The following is a 9,264-nucleotide window of genomic DNA, read 5'->3' as shown; positions in this document are numbered from 1 at the left end:
ATGATGTTTTTCCTCATATTGCATTGCAATAGCCTGTTTAAAGTGATCATATAACAAACAACTAAATAGATATATATAGGAGTGATAATAACACAGTAAATGCTTTGAATTTCTTAGATATAGCTGTGCAGTATTCTTAACAGACTGGATAGCAGCAGACAATAGAAGGCTTATTACAACCAGAAGAGACATGAGACTTTTATTTTTTTAGAGACTTGAGACTTGACTTGGACTCGTGACCAAAGACTTGAGACTTGATCAAGTCTCACCCCACAAAGACTTGAGACTTGACTTGGACTCGTGACCAAAGACTTGAGACTTGATCAAGTCTCACCCCACAAAGATTTGAGACTTGACTTGGACTTGCAAAAAAAGACTTGTGAACATCTCTGCCCCTTCCCCCTCCTCCCTTCTGTCAAGCGATTTTGTTAACCATTTTGAAAAAAAGGTTGATGATATTCGCTCTTCTTTTTCTGACTCACCTTTACTCACCGCTGGGTCACCAGACCCTCCTTCCACCCACACACTGACCTCCTTTTCCCCTCTCTCGCCAAGTGAGGTTCTTACCCTCATTACCTCTGCCCGCCCTACCACCTGTCCTCTGGACCCTATCCCCTCAAACCTCCTTCAGACTATCGCTCCTGATATTCTACCGTTTCTCTCCCATTTCATCAACACTTCTCTAACTTCTGGTCACTTTCCAAACAGTCTCAAGGAGGCAAGAGTAAACCCTCTCCTGAAGAAACCCACTCTCAACCCGTCTGACGTTATAAACTACAGGCCTGTCTCTCTCCTCCCGTTCCTGTCTAAAACACTAGTACAAGACCGTACCTACAGGGTAACTTGGAGAGGGTCCGAGTCCGACCCTGTCAATTAACTACAGGGGTCCCTCAGGGTTCTGTTCTTGGTCCCCTCCTCTTCTCCCTGTACACAAACTCGCTCGGATCTGTCATTAGCCCGCATGGTTTTTCATACCACTGCTACGCTGACGACACCCAATTAATTCTGTCCTTTCCCCGCTCAGAGACCCAGGTCGTCGCACGCATCTCTGCTTGTTTAGCTGACATCTCTCAGTGGATCTGCTCATCACCTCAAGCTCAACCTTAACAAAACTGAACTGCTTTTCCTTCCGGGAAAAGATTGTCCCACTCTTGACCTGACAATCAACATCGGCCCCTCTGTTGTTTCCCCGACCCAGACTGCAAGGAATGTGGGTGTGATCCTAGATAACAACCTGTCCTTCACTGCAAACATCACTGCTACAACCCGCTGCTGCAGATACACGCTCTACAACATCAGGAGGATGCGTCCCCAGCTGACCCAGAAAGCCACGCAGGTTCTGGTCCAGGCTCTCGTCACCTCACGCCTAGACTACTGCAACTCCCTCCTGGCTGGCACCTGCATGTGCCATCCGACCTCTGCAGCTCATCCAGAATGCAGCGGCTCGCCTGGTCTTCAACCTTCCTAAATGTTCCCACACCACGCCGCTCCTCCGCTCCCTCCACTGGCTTCCGGTCACTGCTAGAATCCACTTCAAGACAATGGTACTTGCGTACCATGCTGCGAATGGATCTGGCCCTTCCTACATCCAGGACATGGTTAAACTGTGCACCCCAGCACGTGCACTACGCTCTACATCAGCCAAACGACTTGCTGCACCCTCGCTGCGAGGGGGACCCAAGTTCCCATCAGCAAAAACACGTGGGTTTGCTATCCTGGCTCCTAAATGGTGGAATGAGCTCCCCATTGAAATCAGGACAGCAGAAAGCTTACACACCTTCCGGCGCAGACTGAAAACTCATCTCTTTCGACTCCACCTCGAGCGATAGAACTACTAACAAAGAACTGCTAACAGAGCACTTATATACTAATAAAGGACTGGCTTATCTATAGCCAGTTGAGTAGCACTTGAAATGTTTGGCTCTATGAAACCTGATGTCTTATATGATTCTGTTTTCTTCAAGGTTGTGTCTTCCTGGTCAATTGTACTTATTGTAAGTCGCTTTGGATAAAAGCGTCAGCTAAATGCAATGTAATGTAATGAGTAATATGCCAAATTAAACGAGATTCTTCAAGTTTAGTGGGACGCCATATCCTTTCAAGTTGTCTCGACTTTTGCTTTATTTTGCGGGTTTCGGCATTATGCCATGGAGCTAGTTTGTTTTATTTTCTTCTTTTTCAAAGGAGCAACAGAGTCCAATTTTATTCGCAGCGCATCTGTATCACTATCAACAACATGATCAATTTGGGGTGGTGTACATTTTGTATAAGTTTCCTTCCTTACATGCAGACATGCTATCGAGTTAAGTATTGATGGAATCTCTTCCTTAAATTTGGCTATAGCACTAACAGATAGGTTTCTGCTGCAGGAGCTTTTGACTAATGCTTTGGAGTCTAGTAAAAGTACTTAAAAATGGTCGGATAAAGCAGGATTATGCGGTTCGACTAATAGTTGCTCAATTTCAATACCATAAATCAGAACAAGGTTGAGAGTGTGATTATAGCAGTGGGTTGGTTTATTTACACTCTGACGGAAACCAACAGAATCTAATATAGAGTTAAATGCAACAGTAAGGCTATTTTTATCATCGTCAACATGAATATTAAAGTCACCTACAATAATTACTTTATCTGTTTTAAGAACCAAAGTTGATAAAAACTCAGAGAATTCTGATAAGAATTCTGAATAAGGACCTGGTGCACGATACACTGTAACAAATAAGATAGAAAGAAAGAAGGCTTTCAAAGGAGGTATAATTTAATTTTGATTCAACATTTTAGTCAAAGATTGCTGCAACTCCACCTCCTCGGCCCGTGCCTCGGGCAATATGAGTATTGATATGGCTGGGTGGAGTGGCCTCATTTATGCTGACATATTCTTCATGTCTCAACCAAGTTTCAGTGAGACAGCAAATATCAATATCTGATATTAAATCATTTACCAATATTGCTTTAGATGCTAAAGATCTTATGTTTCAGAGTCCACATTTAATCTTCCTGTTTTGTTGCACTGTAGTAGTTGTTACATTTACTTTTAAGTTATTATGTGTGACACCTCTATTAGGTTTTACTTTAAATTGTCCTTGGGCACCGTTAATATTGGGTATTTTATTGGAGAGAGCGCAGAGAAACATAAAACTGTGACTCCGCCTCCTGGTCTCAACTCCAGTTTGTCATGGATTACGTCAACACGTTCTCACTCCCATCCCGTCACATATTGACGGACGGCCCCTCCCCGTCGATATATTACGTACAGGGTACCCCTTGCCCATCAGGCTTCTACGGGCAGGGCGTCCCATAGACCTTCATTGCGGACAGCGGACCCCTTGACCGTCAGGCTTCTACGGGCAGGGCGTCCCATAGACCTTCATAGATCACGTGATCAACAACGATGGCCAACCTTCGTGTTATTCTCGGTGGAAAATGCCTATTTTAAGGTTCATTTGGCCATTAAAATGCGTTTTGATGTCATTTTATGCAAGTAATGAGTTTTTATTTCTGATTATTTGTGCAGTACATGTACATGATGTTTAGTTTGCTAGTTATGACGAAGATTACTTCATGAATGCTAACGTTTTTTTGGTGGAAATGCGTTTTTTCACAGCAAAGTCACCCTCTGTACTTGGACTTATTGGGAGAATCTAAAGGCAAGAACATCCCAAATATTCATTTAGGTCTTTATTTTAGACCTTTAGTGTTGCCGTCTGTGAGGAAAATAAATGGGGCTCAGAGCCTCGTATTTTTAAAATCTTTTTTCCTTCTAATTTGTTATTCTTTTCAAAATAACACACTGTTATTTACTCACCAATAACACACACTTATCCTTGCTTTTATTTATTGGTTTAATTCCATAATCTCGGGCTTTTTTGGCGTCCGTCAGGAACTGAATTTCAAAATAAATATAACCATAACATAGGCCTATTATACTTACAGCCCTTAACCCTCTGGAGTCTAAGGGTATTTTCTCGATAACCTTCATTTTCTGGGCTCAATATGGGTCTTGGCCGTTTTCGTTGTGATCGCTAAATTCACCTTGTTTCCCCTTGTTTATAATATCACCGTTTCAAGCAAAGGAGGGCTTTTGTTTTTAAAGTAGACATGTCATGCTTTTCCGGTTCTTACCCGTCCCCTTGTGTGTTATGAAGGTTTTTATGCTTGTAAACGTTCTGCAGATTCAAAAACCCTCAAAGTCCAAAACTCTAACACAAAACGTCCCCAAAACGCCTCGTTGGAGATTTATCATGTTCTTCCTGGACATTCTGACATCTGAACACCCAGTAGCCACGCCCAGAGCTATGACCAGGCTGATTGGTCCAAATCAACCAATCCACGGACTTTCCACGCGCGCACACACACACACACACACACACACACACACACACACACACACACACACACACACACACACACACACACACACACACACACACACACACACACACACACACACACACACACACACACACACACACACACACACACACACACACACACACACACCACACACACACACACACACACACACACACACACACACACACACAGGAGCGGGACATCCTCCTCAACCTGTCCGCAATAAAGAGGACGGATACCTGAACCGTAGCGTCCAGCTAGCTTAGCGATAAATACACAGATCTTTGTATTCTCCTCCCCCTGTCGGCCCTAAAAGCTTCAGATGGTGGATACCTGAGCTCCATAGCGTCCCGCTAATGTGAAAAACACACACAGCGTTAGCGGGACATTCTCCTCCCCCTGTCGGCACCAGAGGCGGATTTAGGATTGTAGGAGATCCGGGGCTTAGCCCAGGAGTTGTTGGGGGGGGGGGGTGCAGGGGTAAAGTGCTATTTTTTTTACAAGTGGGGGGTGGACCAAACATCCTTTAGGGGGGTCTTCACCTAAAGATATGTGCTAACTGGGCACATATCTTTAGCGATGTGAAATGTAATGGCAAAGTACTTGCAAATAGTGGAACTAGTTTTACCCTTCTTTTTAACGAGTTGCTGCTCTTGTTCTGACATCTTCGCTCGCGCTGAACACTCACAACACATGTCACTCCCAGGTGGCCGAGTGGGCTTTTAGGGAGGGGTGAAAGCGCACCCAGCAAAATAATCGTATTTTGTCAATTATGCTGTTTTCATAATCGTCGCAAGCCATAATCGTAATCGCGATTAAAATACGATTAATTGAACAGCACTAGTGTTGCCTGTCAGTTATTTGAAGCTTCAAATAAATAACTAGAAAGACAGCTCTGTTTGATTCACCATTTATTTGTTTTGATCACTTTGACTTGTACTCTCCACAGTGTTGGGTCCTAGATTTCCATAACAGTTGCCTGTCAGTTCCGTTGCTATGGTTCCGTTGGTATGTGTACTGAAACGAGAGCCGGTATAATTCCACGCGCGAAAACAAAATAAAAATTGGAATACGTTATTTTAGTGTCTTAAAAGTAGACTGAGGTATGAAGGGTTAACTTTACATCTTAGGATAATTTGTAGTCATGTTCTGTATACATACTAACATATAAGGGTATTGACTTAGTGTGGTTTATCTTTTTGTCGCTGCTTTTAATTTAAACTGAGCTGTTGTGTTCATCAATAAAGTGGAACTTCTGTGTGAACTATTCATATCTTAAACTGCACTGTAACTTTTTATTCATGTATTTTTTCTTTTAATGTTTCTTTTATTATCTTTTACTGTTTTTAAATGCCTTTGTCTGAATGTCTTTCATTTTTGTAAAGCACCTTGAATTGCCTTGTGTTGAAAGGTGGTTACTCCATGTTTACTAGCTATAAGATTAACGTTACAGTACATCACTCTTTTTCACTTCTTACTGAGTCAGCCAGAGTGCATTAATCACCATTAGATTCACAAACCTGAAACATCAATTTCTTCACTGCTGGTGATGACATTGTTGTCAGCTGCTGCTGCTGCTGCTGCAGCTTGTGGCGCCTGCTTCGATGAAAATAACTTTCTAATATCCATAACTTTATAGGCTATTAGCTTCCAACTCGTCAGGCACTATGAAGGATCACTTCTTCTTCAGGGCAGGGAAGGCTACGCAGTACGCAGGCTAATGTCCCGCAGCGGCTGTCTCTCTGGTGGACTCCGGTACTGCACATTACTCCCGAGACATTTTTAATTTTTTTTTTTTTTTTTAAATTTTTTTTTTCAAGTGAAACATCCGGGGCTTTTCAGAAAACATCCGGGGCTTGAGCCCAAGTAGCCACCCCCTAGTGCCTGGTCGGCACTAAAAGCTTCAGAGGGCGGATAGCTGGGCTCCGTAGCGTCCAGCTAGCTTAGCAATAAATACACACAGCGTTGTATTCTCCTCCCCATGTCGGCCCTAAAAGCTTCAGATGGCGGATACCTGAGCTCCATAGCGTCCCGCTCATGTGAAACACACACACAGCGTTAGCGGGACATTCTCCTCTCCCTGTCGGCCCTAAAAGCTTCAGAGGGCGGATAGCTGGGCTCCGTAGCGTCCCACTAGCTTAGCCGCTAGCTAAAGGTAAACATAGATGGGTACATACTATAGAATATGAATAAATCGTCACCATTGTAGAGGATATATTTTTGTATTCACTTTGAACTCGCCCAAATGGAGTTTAATGCTTTGGGATTTAAACACATAGCATGGGTTTGAAAGTATAACGTGCTAGCCTGCTGTAATACATCGTATAGTCAGGCACACATTTATGAGAGATTTAACAATGGCCAATTATATTTCTTAAATAATATGTAGCCTATTCCCAGAGCATAATTCATGGGGCAACAAGGTGAGGTGTAAAATGTGTTTTAATGTCATAAATGTTACGCCAGCAAACTTCTTGTACGGACTTCGGCAGTAGTGAAGACTCACTGAACGAATTAAGTACAAAGTTCGCGAACGTGCAAATCACCAGAAGTCGTTCGCGAACCGGTGAACAAATCAGTGAACGAATCTTTCAAGTGAACTGAATCAAAAGATTCGTGTCCCCGAAGGGAATCGGAATTCCCATCACTAGCTCCGAGTCGGCTTCTTCTTCTTCATCTTCTTCTTCGCATTCTTCTTCTTCTTCTCTCGGTTTTTTTGGCGGATTGCAAACAACTTTAAGGTGCATACCGCCACCTCCGGAGTCGGCTTGACTCGGTTTGCATTTATAAAGAATGCACACATGTGTTTAATCGTTAATGTCAGATATGTACTAAGTAAATACATTTGTTCCTGCTCAAGATTAGATTCAACTTTATTGTTATTGCACAGATTACAGGTACTGAGACAACGAAATGCAGTTTAGCTTCTAACCAGGTGCAACAAGCAGTGAAGTGGAAAGTAATGTACACAATCTACAGAATAACATATAGAATGAATTGAATGATGAATAAACAGTGGGGTATGAATACACTAGAAATCAGCCTGTGAGCAGTATGAACAGTGGGGTATGAATACACTAGATATCAGCCTGTGAGCAGTATGAACAGTGGGGTATGAATACACTAGATATCAGCCTGTGAGCAGTATGAACAGTGGGGTATGAATACACTAGATATCAGCCTGTGAGCAGTATGAACAGTGGGGTATGAATACACTAGATATCAGCCTGTGAGCAGTATGAACAGTGTGTATGAATATGCTAAGATATATAAAGTATGAAAACGGTAAGCAGTATAGTATAAAGTATATAGATATTCATTTCATGATGATAAACATTGTGGAACAATGATGAAAAATGGGAATGGATGTGGCGACCTAAAACTGACACAAAACAACAACAAACTTTTGCCAGCCAATTGGAGAGCTTCATCAGCAGCACGTGGTATAAACCACCAATGAGCGCTCAGCTCGAGATACCAGCGAGCCGTTTCCCATCAAGCATTTCGCTTCCGCAGCTCGTGGAGAGCAACTGCGCCAACTTGCCTCGCCTCGCTCTCAAGGCTGCGGGCGTCTTTGTCCCGCGAGATTTCAAAGTCTCATGTGGGCGAGCCTCCAGAGCAAGTCGGACAAAATGACTAACCATCATGCAACGCACTAGCAAGACGTTGATCGCAAATGCGCAGGTCTGCGCAGGTTTTGCTTGTCTCAAACAAGCCTACTACAACGAGCCGTTAAAGGTGGGGTAGGTAAGTTTCAGAAACCGGCTCGAGATACACTTTTTGTTATATTCCATGCAATGCTCTTAACATCCCGATAGCAATGAATATTTTAAGTGCTTTGACAAAAAATCCATAACAAATCTGTAGAAGCCGTAATACTGTAAAAAGTACAACCAATCCGTTTAGCCGGGCCTACCTGCCAATCCAACACATCCTCACTCCCAGGTCGGCCTATGTTGACGTTATGTCAAGTCCCCTGCCGGCTTTTTCCAACGCAAGGGGGGGGGCCTTAGCGTCCATTTTCAACGCAAGGGGGGGGCCTTAGCGTCCATTTTCAACGCAAGGGGGGGGGGCCTTAGCGTCCATTTTCAGCTTTCCGGGATGTCCATGTGCTTCTATGGACGTTCATGGAAGCACGGCATTCATTTGTGTCGACTGCCCTTAAAGGCAATGTGAGCGTCCATTCTCATTGGATAGCGGAGAATTGTACACCCGGAAGTAAATATTCCCCTTACTGACGATTGATTTTACAGTGATATCTGCACTACTCATCGACTAAAAAACACCAGATTATCCTTGTTAATTACACAACATTGATTGGTTTAAATTGTGTGCAATGCTTTTGTATTTTTCCCCTTCGATTCGGAGAAACAAATCTTTTTTCGGAGTAAATGATGGCAGAAGACACTACACTACCCAGAATCCCCAGCTATCATTTCTCCCTGCAGAAAAGGAAAACATGGCCGAACTTCGTTTTATTCTGGGTGTAAAATGCCTATTTTAAAGTTAGTTTGGCCATTAAAATGCGTTTTGATGTCATTTGATGCGAAAAATACGAGTTGTTATTTCAGATTATGTGTGCAGTGGATGTCCATGATCTTTAGTTTGCTAGTTATTACGAAGATTACTTCAGGAAATTGCGTCCAACGTTTTCGTTCATTGTTACCAAGGTGGTTGCTAGGGACGCTGCTATCGATATTATTTCTGTTATGTTGTGTAACTGTTTAATGGTGTTATCTTTATTGCTACCCCCTTCCCCGTCAATGTATAGTGTTGGTCCACAGCGCAAACATATTAGTTAACAAAATCCGCATCTAAAGATACGTTATTTCCCCCTGTGCAATTCCGCAGTCTCACATCTCACAGCACATCGTCATTAACAATACCGGAAACAGACCGAAACGTTTAAAG

The sequence above is a fragment of the Pseudochaenichthys georgianus genome, chromosome 16 (assembly GCF_902827115.2).
Source record: "Pseudochaenichthys georgianus chromosome 16, fPseGeo1.2, whole genome shotgun sequence".
NCBI lineage: Eukaryota > Metazoa > Chordata > Actinopteri > Perciformes > Channichthyidae > Pseudochaenichthys > Pseudochaenichthys georgianus.
The sequence above is the reverse complement of the archived record's forward strand: the minus strand, read 5'-3'. Positions refer to the sequence as shown.